Source organism: Scardinius erythrophthalmus (genome assembly GCF_964197995.2).
Source record: "Scardinius erythrophthalmus genome assembly, chromosome: 3".
Taxonomy (NCBI): domain Eukaryota; kingdom Metazoa; phylum Chordata; class Actinopteri; order Cypriniformes; family Leuciscidae; genus Scardinius; species Scardinius erythrophthalmus.
Window position 1 is genome coordinate 50982979 of NC_138223.1, and position 10948 is coordinate 50993926.

Sequence of the window (10948 nt, forward strand, 5' to 3'; positions counted from 1 at the left end):
AGATCACATTGTCTCTTTGTTCATCTGACTGATATAAATCAATAACAGCAGACAAGCAAAATTTAAAGTAAACATATAATGGTCTAAAGCCCAACTAAAGCAAACACTGATCACCTTAATGGGGTGTAATCAGGTGTCTTCAATAATGCTCAATCATCACTAAATTAATCACTTAATTATCTCATTAACTTTAACACTCTTGGGTGTTAATTTAACACTCATATTTTAATGCTTTACACTTTTGAGTGTGGACTCATATACACTCCCAGGAGTGTTAATTTAACACTGGAGTTTTTGCTGTGCAGGCGAGTACTAGCTCAAGTCTGCATTCGATGCATCCTCGATATCAAGAACACATCCGGGTTCTTTCATGCGTCCTCTGTACTTGCGTTCTTGAGAATTGGGTCTGAACTTCGACGGTTAATGATGACGTAAAACGAGAACACAAGGACGCAAGATCGCTGAAGAACGCATATTGAGAAACACCCTGGGTTTGTGTTGTTCTCCTCTCGTTCCATATGGAATTAATTTTGTTCCAATAATAATTAACGGAACTTTTCAAGAAACTAATTAAAATATAAATTGAAACTGAATAAAATATCTTTGAAACTGAAAAAGAATAAATCGCAGGCAAATTTTTTTACTTCGTTTTTAATACACTGCATGTTTTGCTAACTATTTCTCATATTGCGTTCGCTGATCTGAACTTACAAACGCGCTTCAAGAGTTTTCATTTACGCTTCTGAAGTTTTCGTTTACGCTCCCAGAGTTTTCGTTTGCTGTTCTGACACATTTCTCTCGTGGGGGCGGGGCTAGTAGCAGTGCGTTCTCATTGGCTACTGAGGATTTTATTGACAGCTTCTTGACCAGGAAGTGAAGACGTCAGTGCTGTGTTTATGTGTGGATTTGAGCATCTGTAAGCACAGCATTCTATTTCATTTTAATGATATTAAGTTAGGTTTGTTTTTTAATTTTATCTGTATTTACCTGCTGCTACTACTTTGTCGACAGAACTTTTAGGAGCACAAGAGATCTATTCAGTCTATTCATGTGTAATTGTACATTAAAGTACTGTACATAATACTTAAAATGTTGTATAGTGTCCAATGTTTTCGGAGAATATTTGTTTATTCCTGATGATTCTTTTGCATGTTAGGCTCTGATTAGGTTGAGCTGTTACAATTTAAAGAGAATGGTAGCAAGCGTGTGTGATATATTCAGCTGTCAAGAAAGTCAAACTTCAACCAGGTAATCAAGGTTGGCAACCATGGCCAGCACCCTACTCACTGTTAGCATGATATACATTTACACCATCAAAATTAATGATCACTTAAATAAGAGGAATTTAAACAATATGAAAATTACAATCGTGGCCTGCTGTCAGATGATACACAGCAAAAACTCCAGTGTTAAATTAACACTCCTGGGAGTGTATATGAGTCCACTCTCAAAAGTGTAAAGTGTTAAAATATGAGTGTTAAATTAACACTCAAGAGTGTTAAAGTTAATGAGCTAATTAAGTGATTAATTAAGTGATGATTGAGCATTATTGAAGACACCTGATGTTAACTAGCAGAATCACTGAAGGAGAAAATCTCAAATTGTAAGTTACCATTATGGCGATCAATGTTTGCTTTAGTTGGGCTCTTGACCCATATGTGTTTACTTTAGATTTTGATTGTCTGCTGTTACTGATTTATATCAGTCAGATGAATAAAGAAACAACGTGATCTGATGGTGTAGGTTATATTATGACAATCATCATTTGAACTTGATCACTGAACTCATTAAGATCCTTCTTTCTGACTTAGATTTGGTTAAAGCATAACTGTGAATCTGCATACATATCCACAATTTTAGAAATAATATAAAGGATTTCTTAAAAGTTGTTTTGAAAAAAACCAAAAACTTACTTTTGGGCACACACAGACGTCAAGATTCAGTCTATGCATCTCAACAATGGTGACGAGCAGAATATTCAATTAGTAATTAATAAGTATTCAATAAAGTAAATTACATAGACAATTCAGATTATAATTTATTCATAACGCAATGCATGATGGGAGCCATTAATGAGTTGTGATTGGTGGCAGCCACTGCAACATGCTTTATTATTGTCACCATTGTTGAGATTCACAGGCTGATTATTGATGTCTGTGTTTCTAAATTAATTCATTTCAAAGTCTTTTGATCAGAACAATGTTTATGAAATATTTTTGATCATATGAAATATACTGAAAATCATATGCTGTAGAATCACAGAGCTGTTGTAATTAACTCGAAACCAAACCAAACTATCTCAGTAAGTTTAGTTAGTTTTTCAGATCACAACATTATTATGTCAAAACATAACCAACACCATCAGATCACGTTTTTTCTTTGTTCATCTGACTGTTATAAATCATTAACAGCAGACAAGCAAAATATAAAGTAAACATAAAAGGTTCAAGAGCCCAACTAAAGCAAACATTGAACGCCATAACGGTGGCTTACAATTTGAGATTTTCTCCTTCAGTGATTCTGCTAGTTAACATCAGGTGTCTTCAATAATGATCAATCATCACTAAATTAATCTCTTAATTATCTCATTAACTTTAACACTCTTGAGTGTTAATTTAACACTCATATTTTAACACTTTACACTCTTGAGTGTGGACTCATATACACTCCCAGGAGTGTTAATTTAACACTGGAGTTTTTGCTGTGTACAAACCTCAAAGGGCATTTCATTACATATGTCACAGAAAGAATGTTCTTGTTGCCATTTTTTTTTATTGATAATTGTATTTAGTTATTTCATTTAATAATACTATCTTCTAAGATTTAAAATTGTAAATATATTTTAACAATCATCTACCATTTCAATTGTGACTTATACAACCAGTTAAATTAATGTAATTGAAAATATGAATTCAAATAAATGTACATTCTTTATTGTCACTAAAGCATACACACAAGTATCAGAGTGAAGGTCTTGAGATGCAATTATGGTGTGACAGGAAAGACCAGAATTCACAAAACATTAACTGCATAATATACATGTAATGCACAGTATTCTCATGATACATTACTATACAAAATGAAAAATTACAAATACAGAACACATTTTAAAAATTCATATACATTTTAAATGTTGCAATGATTCTTTGAGCAGTTCCTGTTGCAGTACAAGTAACAAAGCAGTAACTGGACACAAGCAGTACAAGGATAGTCCACCCAAAACATGAGGATTCTCTCATCATTTACTCTCCTTCATGCCATCCCAGATGTATATGACTTTCTTCTTCACATAAACATAGACAAAGATTTTAAAGGAAATAATCCATCTCTGTGAGTCCATAAAACAAGTGGATTGTAACCCCTGTACGTAAGACAGTTGGTCGGAAGTGATTTTTCACATGGATTACCATCAGAGTTTTTGAAAGAGTGTGTGTGGTTTTTAAAGCGTCTTTAGGACTCGCAGAGATGGATTACTTTCCTTACAATCTTGATTCGTGTTTATCTAGAAAGAAAGTAAAATGCATCTGGGACAGCATGAGGGTGAGTAAAATAAGAGAATTTTATTTTTGGGTGAACTATCCCCTTAACATTCATATTCTGATGTTATGCTAATCCAAGATCAGCATAGACTAATAAGAATAAAGTGCAACCTCTTGTGAACTGTGTTTGTTTTAATCTAGAGGAAATTAAAATATTTGCTAGTTTATATTAAAATAAAATAAATCAGGTGTCTGAAGATGAAGATCCCAGTCATTCAAAGGTGATGTGTCTGAACAAAGTAAGATTATTTTCTGACAGGGACAGTGGATCTCTGGTACTATCACTCCATCCTCTGTGTCAGCATCAGAATTTTGTTTATGGAAAAGTTGCTCCACTCCCTGGAAAATGAGAGAGGAAATGTATTATAATCTAACAATACAAACTACTTTGAACTCCCACATACAGTAATAAGTTGCAGATTTAAAATATTTTTTCCAAACAAATTCTATAAATGTTTTAAGGGATTTTACAATACTAGCTTAAATATTTACCTCGGGAGTCATGCAGCATTTATCATCTGTAATACTGCTGTGTAACCAGTAGATGGCTGTATAGCCCTATATATAAACATATATCCATGGCTGTGTATTCCCCAGTTGCTAGATATTTTCAGTCATAATTACTTGCATGTATTAAGGTTTTAATTTGGACATATATTTATTATTAAAGACTATTAAAGATTAAGCATTTTTCTCAGAAATGTTAATTTGAAGTGCAATTTCTGGCATTATTATTAGTCAAATATGGACACAGAAAAAGTATTTACTCATACTAGCTACATATAATAGCTTTATCTATCAGTCATCTTTATCACACAAAAGTAATCAGAATAAATAATTTCTAAATAATTAAATAATTTTCAAGATTCAAAATAATTGAGTGTTTACATGTTATGAACAGAGACGTGTTCTGTGGTCAAGACGTGTCTCTCCTCTTTCAAAAACTCTGCATCGCAAATTAATCAGCAATTGAGAAATTCAGGTTTAAATAGCTTTATTGGCATGGTAAAAAAAAGGCTTTACATTGCCAAAGTTGAATCAGGCAGTGATTGACAGCGCTCTGGTCCTATGGCATCGGTCATTGACTGATACAGTACTTTTTGTACTGTAGGCTACAGTACAGATACTGTACATTACTCTAGCCCAATGTTGTTTGGGGTGGCTGGGGGGAAATATGATCTAATCGAAGACTGTAACCGAATGTAGATAAACAAGTCATGTAATGATTGGGCTAACAGTTAAATCAAGACAACACAGCTCAGCTGTATAATGTTATGGGCTCTCACTGAGCTCTAAAATGCCTCTCCACCTGAAAAAAGACAGTACTGTATTATAAATAGTATTAGTATAGTATTGATTAAAAATAAATAAATTTGACTTACCACGAGTAGGCTATCCAGTATCCTTATAGCGACGATGGCTAATGATAATGATAATGATTCGTCTGTAGGCTACTATTCCTTCTATAAGAAATCATCTCAACAATATAGTGTAGCAGCAAAAAAAAATACAGATATAAACTTAATATCATTAAAATACAATAGAAAGCTGTGCTTACAGACGCTCACATCCACACATAAACACAGCACTGACGTCTTCACTTCCAGGTGAAGAAGCTGTCAATCAAACACTCAGTAGCCAATAAGAGCACACTGCTATAGCCCCGCCCCCATGAGAGAAATGTGTCAGAACAGCAAACGAAAACTCTGGGAGCGTAAACGAAAACTTCAGAAGCTTAAGCGAAAACTCTGGAAGCGCATTTGTAAGTTCAGATCAGCGAACGAAATATGAGAAATAGTTAGCAAAACATGCAGTGTATTAAAAACGAAGTCAAAAAATTTGCCTGCGATTTATTCTTTTTCAGTTTCAAAGATGTTTTATTCAGTTTCAATTTATATTTTAATTAGTTTCTTGAAAAGTTACGTTCATTATTATTGGAACAAAATTAATTCCATAGTTCCAGTGCTGCGGCAGCTTCCCGCAAAAGCTGACTTAGGCCCCATTTACACTGCATGGTTCAAGTGACCCAATTCCGATTTTTTCCTCTCAAGTGGCACAGATCGGATATGACCGGTGAACGTGTAAGCAGGAAAAAAACTCATGGATTCCGATTTTCTCAGATCGGATTCAGGCCTCACTCATATGTGGTAATAAATCGGATATGAATCGGATATGTACATTTGCGTCTGCCATGTAAGCGGACAAATCGGACATTCCCCAGTAAATGCGAGTCATACGTCATTAAAAAAGGGACGTCAACTCAGGTGGACACCAACTGCGATCACATGACTTATTAATGGTGCGATGGAGGACGAAGGCTCAACACAGTGGAGTATTTTTTTCTCCGCCTTACGAGAGCAATGTTTTGCTGATTTTTTAAAATAGTGCGGAAAGCAAAACACTGGGTAATTAGAGATGCGCGGATGAGCTCCAACGTCACCCGAATCCGCAGCCAAAAACAAATCATCCACCCGCACCAATATTTTTGTCTGATTTAAGTGTCTGTACCCGATAGTCAAATTAAGTATTCGTATGTGTTGTTACGCGTGAGGATATGGATGATCATCACCTTCAACAGCGGACTCGAGGCGACGGTTGATGCGCGTATCTTTAATGGTAACATAATACACTGATGAATGAGCGCTGCTTTTAAATGAACATTTCTTTAAAACAAAATTTATTTGACAGAATTTAATTTTCTTAATGGCATAAACAGGCCTTACTCCCTTGAAACTTAAAAAAACGTCAAAAAAATCGGATATAGTCAGCAAATCGGAATTGGGCATCAAGATCTGCAGTGTAAATGCAGCCTTACAGATTCTGCCATGACTCGTCTCAATTACAGTATGATCACATTTCAATAACTTCATATCACACATTTAGCCATTCACACTCACTCAATCACCCTCATTCACACGGGGCGTCAACGACGTCGCTTTACGGAAGGCGTGTCTGTAGCACCGTTGCTCTTGAGTAAGCCCCACCCACTCATTAACATAGAATTTGCATTCAGTTTGTGTTGAAAATGAAAACTAAAAGTGTGAAATAAAAGAGGAAATAAAATGACAACTAAACTTTGCATTTGAATTTGAATTGTGTCACTATTATTGTGTGAGCGTTAATAAAAGGCTTTGTAAAAACTGTATTTGCAGTTTCTTTTTCACGTTTGCATTTTCATTTTAATATTGAAAATGTCACTGTGAAAATTTAAATTAAATCATTTACATCCTCAATTTTGTCACATATTTTGCATACAGTTTTCTGTAATGAAGTGGTTAATCTGGTTTTAGTTTTCATTTTTATAATTTAATTGATTTATTTAATTTTGGCAGAAAATGTCTTCCATATCTGAAGCTGCTGTCACGTATATAGTTCTGCAGTCAGACACATCTCGTCTCATATGTGCTCGCTCAATCCCTCAAACTGCCACCAGAGGTCACCATCTCCTGCGTCTGACATCAACCTTGATGAGCCTCACCTGTAAATCACTATCATTCATCCTCATTCATCCTCACAATTATTCATCTTCAACTTACAGAAAAAGATCATCATTTCTCTTTGGTTAGGTTTAGTTCAGTAATGTTGTTCTCTTGTTGAGGGAGGGACAGTGATATTTCCATCGCTGGTCATTAATAAACAGTGTTAACCACACAAAGTCCTTCACTGTAAAGCTAAAGTGCTTGTGTTAAAACAGTCTGTCATTTGGTTGCTGTTGATGTGATGAGCTTCAACACGGTAAGACAAACACACTCTTGCTTAAATGATTATTGCTCATATACCAATCGTGTCTTTACATGAGAAATATTTAGAATAGGGTGATTTACATATACTTGTTTAAGTGATGATCATATTAATGCTGTATTATAGATATATGTTATGCTGATGGGGGTCAGAATGGCTCCTCCTCTTCCTCTGATCTTCTTTCTGCTCATAATTCATGGTGAGTCTCTCTTACATTCACATTAGAAACACTCTGATGTTTTATTTAAGTCAAGTCAAGTCAGCTTTATTTATATAGCGCTTTTCACAATACAGATTGTATCAAAGCAGCTTCACAGTATTAAATAAAATAGTACATCAGTGTTTGTTTCTAGTGTAAAACGTCCACGTTTGGTAATGCTGATCAATAGTATTGTTGATTGATTAATTAAATTAAGTATCCCCAACTGAGCAAGCCAAAGGCAACAGTGGCAAGGAACCGAAAAACTCCATCAGGTGACCTAATGGAGAAAAAAAACCTTGGGAGAACCCAGGCTTAGTCGGGGGCCAGTTCTCCTCTGGCGTTTATGAACTAGAGGCCGGATTTAACTGTAAGATTAAAAATATTATATAAATGCCTGGCTGAAAAGATGCGTCTTTAATAGTTTTAAACTGGGAGAGCGAGTCTGAGCAACGAACAGTATCAGGAAGGCTATTCCAGAGTTTTGGAGCTAAATGTGAAAATGCTCTCCCTCCTTTGGTGGATCTGGATATCCTAGGTATGACCAAAAGCCTCGAATAGAGTGATCTTAAAGAGCGCGATGGATTATAGGGCGATAGAAGATCCGTTAAATAAACTGGAGCTAAGCCGTGTAGGGCTTTATAAGTCAGTAGCAATACCTTGTAGTTAATACAGGACTTTATAGGTAACCAGTGTAGTGATGATAAAATCGGTGATATATGATCATATTTTCTTGATCTAGTAAGAACTCTTGCGGCGGCATTTTGGACTAACTGTAGCTTGTTTATTGAGGTTGCAGGACAACCAGCTAATAAAGCATTACAGTAATCTAGTCTCGAGGTCATGAACGCATGAACAATTTTTTCTGCATCAGAAACAGATAGCATATTACGTAGCTTAGTGTCACGGGTGACAAAAACGCTCAGCGAGCGGAACCCTCCCGACGAGTCGCGAGTTTCCTGAGGGAGCTATTTGTGTGTGACACATCCCACTCCAGTTCCGGGTGTGGCAGAAACATTGCCTGGCCTGATTAGCGCTAATCATAGACTGTAAAAAAATATGGACGTAGTGTCCGTGACGTCACCCGTAGGTTTCTGAAGAGCACCCGTAGTGCCGTAGGTTTCATCTTGGCCTTGCGTCACTCCCGGATAACAGAAAATGGGCAAAGAGGCGGGGCGTGAGTGGAGCTGAGGAGCTCAATTAAAAGTTCCTATTTTTGCCCTTCGAAATATTGTAATAGTTAAAAGACATGGCTACAAGTGAGACTGTGTATCGTGATTCTGTACTATTCTGCTAGTTGAACATGCATCATGCAGTAACTTAATATTACTCTGAGAGTGTGTGTGTGAGACAGTGATTTATGTGCATACATGTCAGTCACTCTTTTTTTATAGTCTACTATGGTCCGGCATCGCTCGTCAAGTTCGTAGAGAGCTTATTCGGTCCATTTTAAATTCTGATTTTGGCCACCTCTCCATAGATATATTGCCTATGAAGTTCAAGTAAATGAGCTATAAAATCCGCACTCATTCAAGGATGTGCATTTATTGCATGGACGGAGAAAGCGCCGACGCCTGCAGGATTTCATCTGACGGTAACTTACATAAGCATATTATAATCAATCTGTTCCGTGAGAGCAGAACGAACGAGCCTTTATTGACGTTTTTAAATCTGATAACTCCAAAAAGCAACGAAATTTTCAAACATCCATTAGTGCATGTTCACAGAGGAAAACAACTGAAATACAGCGCTGGTTGTTCTCTCGAATGATACTCGACGACAACGACGGAACCCAAAGCCGTGGGCGAAGTAATGGGTGTTTTAAATTGTATGAAATAATCCCGAAAAAAGCACAAAACACTGCAGAGGTGGCAAGTTCAGCAGCTAAAATTTGCTGAGGTGAACTGACGGCTAGTAACAGCAGACAAACAGCTAGCATTGACATCAGCGGCAATCCACCTGTCACTCAAGTGGCCACACCCTTGCAGAACTTTAAATATTAATCAACTAAATGGAAGAGTTATAAAAAAATTCACCCCCCTCACAGTTGTCATGAAGGGCAAAATTAGCTGTATAGACCAAAGCCACATACAGACACCAGGCTGTAAACATGTTTTTTTCTGCTGTAAAGTTGGTCATTTTAACATGGGGGAGATACAGATTTGACTCACTTCTGACAACAGCCTCAAGCGGCCAGTCAACGAATTGCAGTTTAACTCACTTCCGTGTTGGTTTCAAGAGAGAGACGGGGAGGTTGCCGCTTGGCACTAATGCACTGCAGGTGCGAGAGAGAGAGGAGCGGTGTTTGCGCAGGCTTCCTGCTTCACAAGTCAAACATAAAAGGGCGATTCAGAGAAGTTTCTGGGTGTTGGTCTTCCGTGAGTGGGTTTTCTCGGACAGTGTTTGGCACAAGCTTGGTCGGGGAAGTTGTTTGGGTGTGGAGGTCTCCTGTTGAAGTCTCATTGAGGTAAAAGCCACCATTGAAGTCTGCTGGATTAAAGTTCGTCTGTGGGAATCTGCTGGATTGAATTACCGATCGGATCTGCGCTGTGAAGGGCGAGAGAAAGATAAGTGAATTGATTTCATCTTACAAACATTCGAAGGGTGTAGTGAATGTAAATCTGACAGTTGGGGAAGCTATGTGTTTATGCAGTACCACTGGTGAAATAACCTTTTAAACCACTGTCCCACTACTGTGCACCGACGAAAGTATCCTGTACTGGGAAGGATTCTTACCTCCCTACTTACCGTCTGAGTCCTGAAGTATGCAGCATCGCTGGTGAAGTAAGCTTTTAAATCACTGTCTCACTACTGTGCACTGACGAAAGTATCCTGTACTGAGAAGAATCCTTACCTTCCTACTTACTGTCTGAGTCCTGAAGTATGCAGCATCGCTGGTGAAGTAAGCTTTTAAATCACTGTCTCACTACTGTGCACTGACGAAAGTACCTACCGGTAGTTGAAGAAGACCTGGAGGACATTGAAGTCTATTACACTTGTGCTCATTGATAAATTGTGTTCAATAAAGATTGTTATTCCTTCGAAAATTATCTCTTGTCTGTTTCGTCCATCTGTTGCGGACCTGTGGTGTCGGCTCCCCACGGTGGTGTTTAAGTTAGGGGTGGCTGGTCATCCGAGTCCGCCCCGGTGACATTAGCAATGTTTCTAAGGTGGAAAAAGGCTGTTTTTGTAACATATAAAATATGATTTTCAAAAGACAGGTTGCAGTCTAATATAACACCCAGGTCTTTTACTGTAGAGGATAAAGTAACAGGACATCATACTATGTTAAAGTTGTATTGTGAGAGGTTTTGTGGGCGTTTTTTTGAACCGATAAGTATTACCTCTGTCTTGTCTGGATTTAATAAAAGAAAATTGCGCATCATCCAATCTTTTATATCTTTAACACACTCTGTCAATTTGGATAATTTAGCGTTTTCATCCGGCCGTGATGAAATATATATTTGAG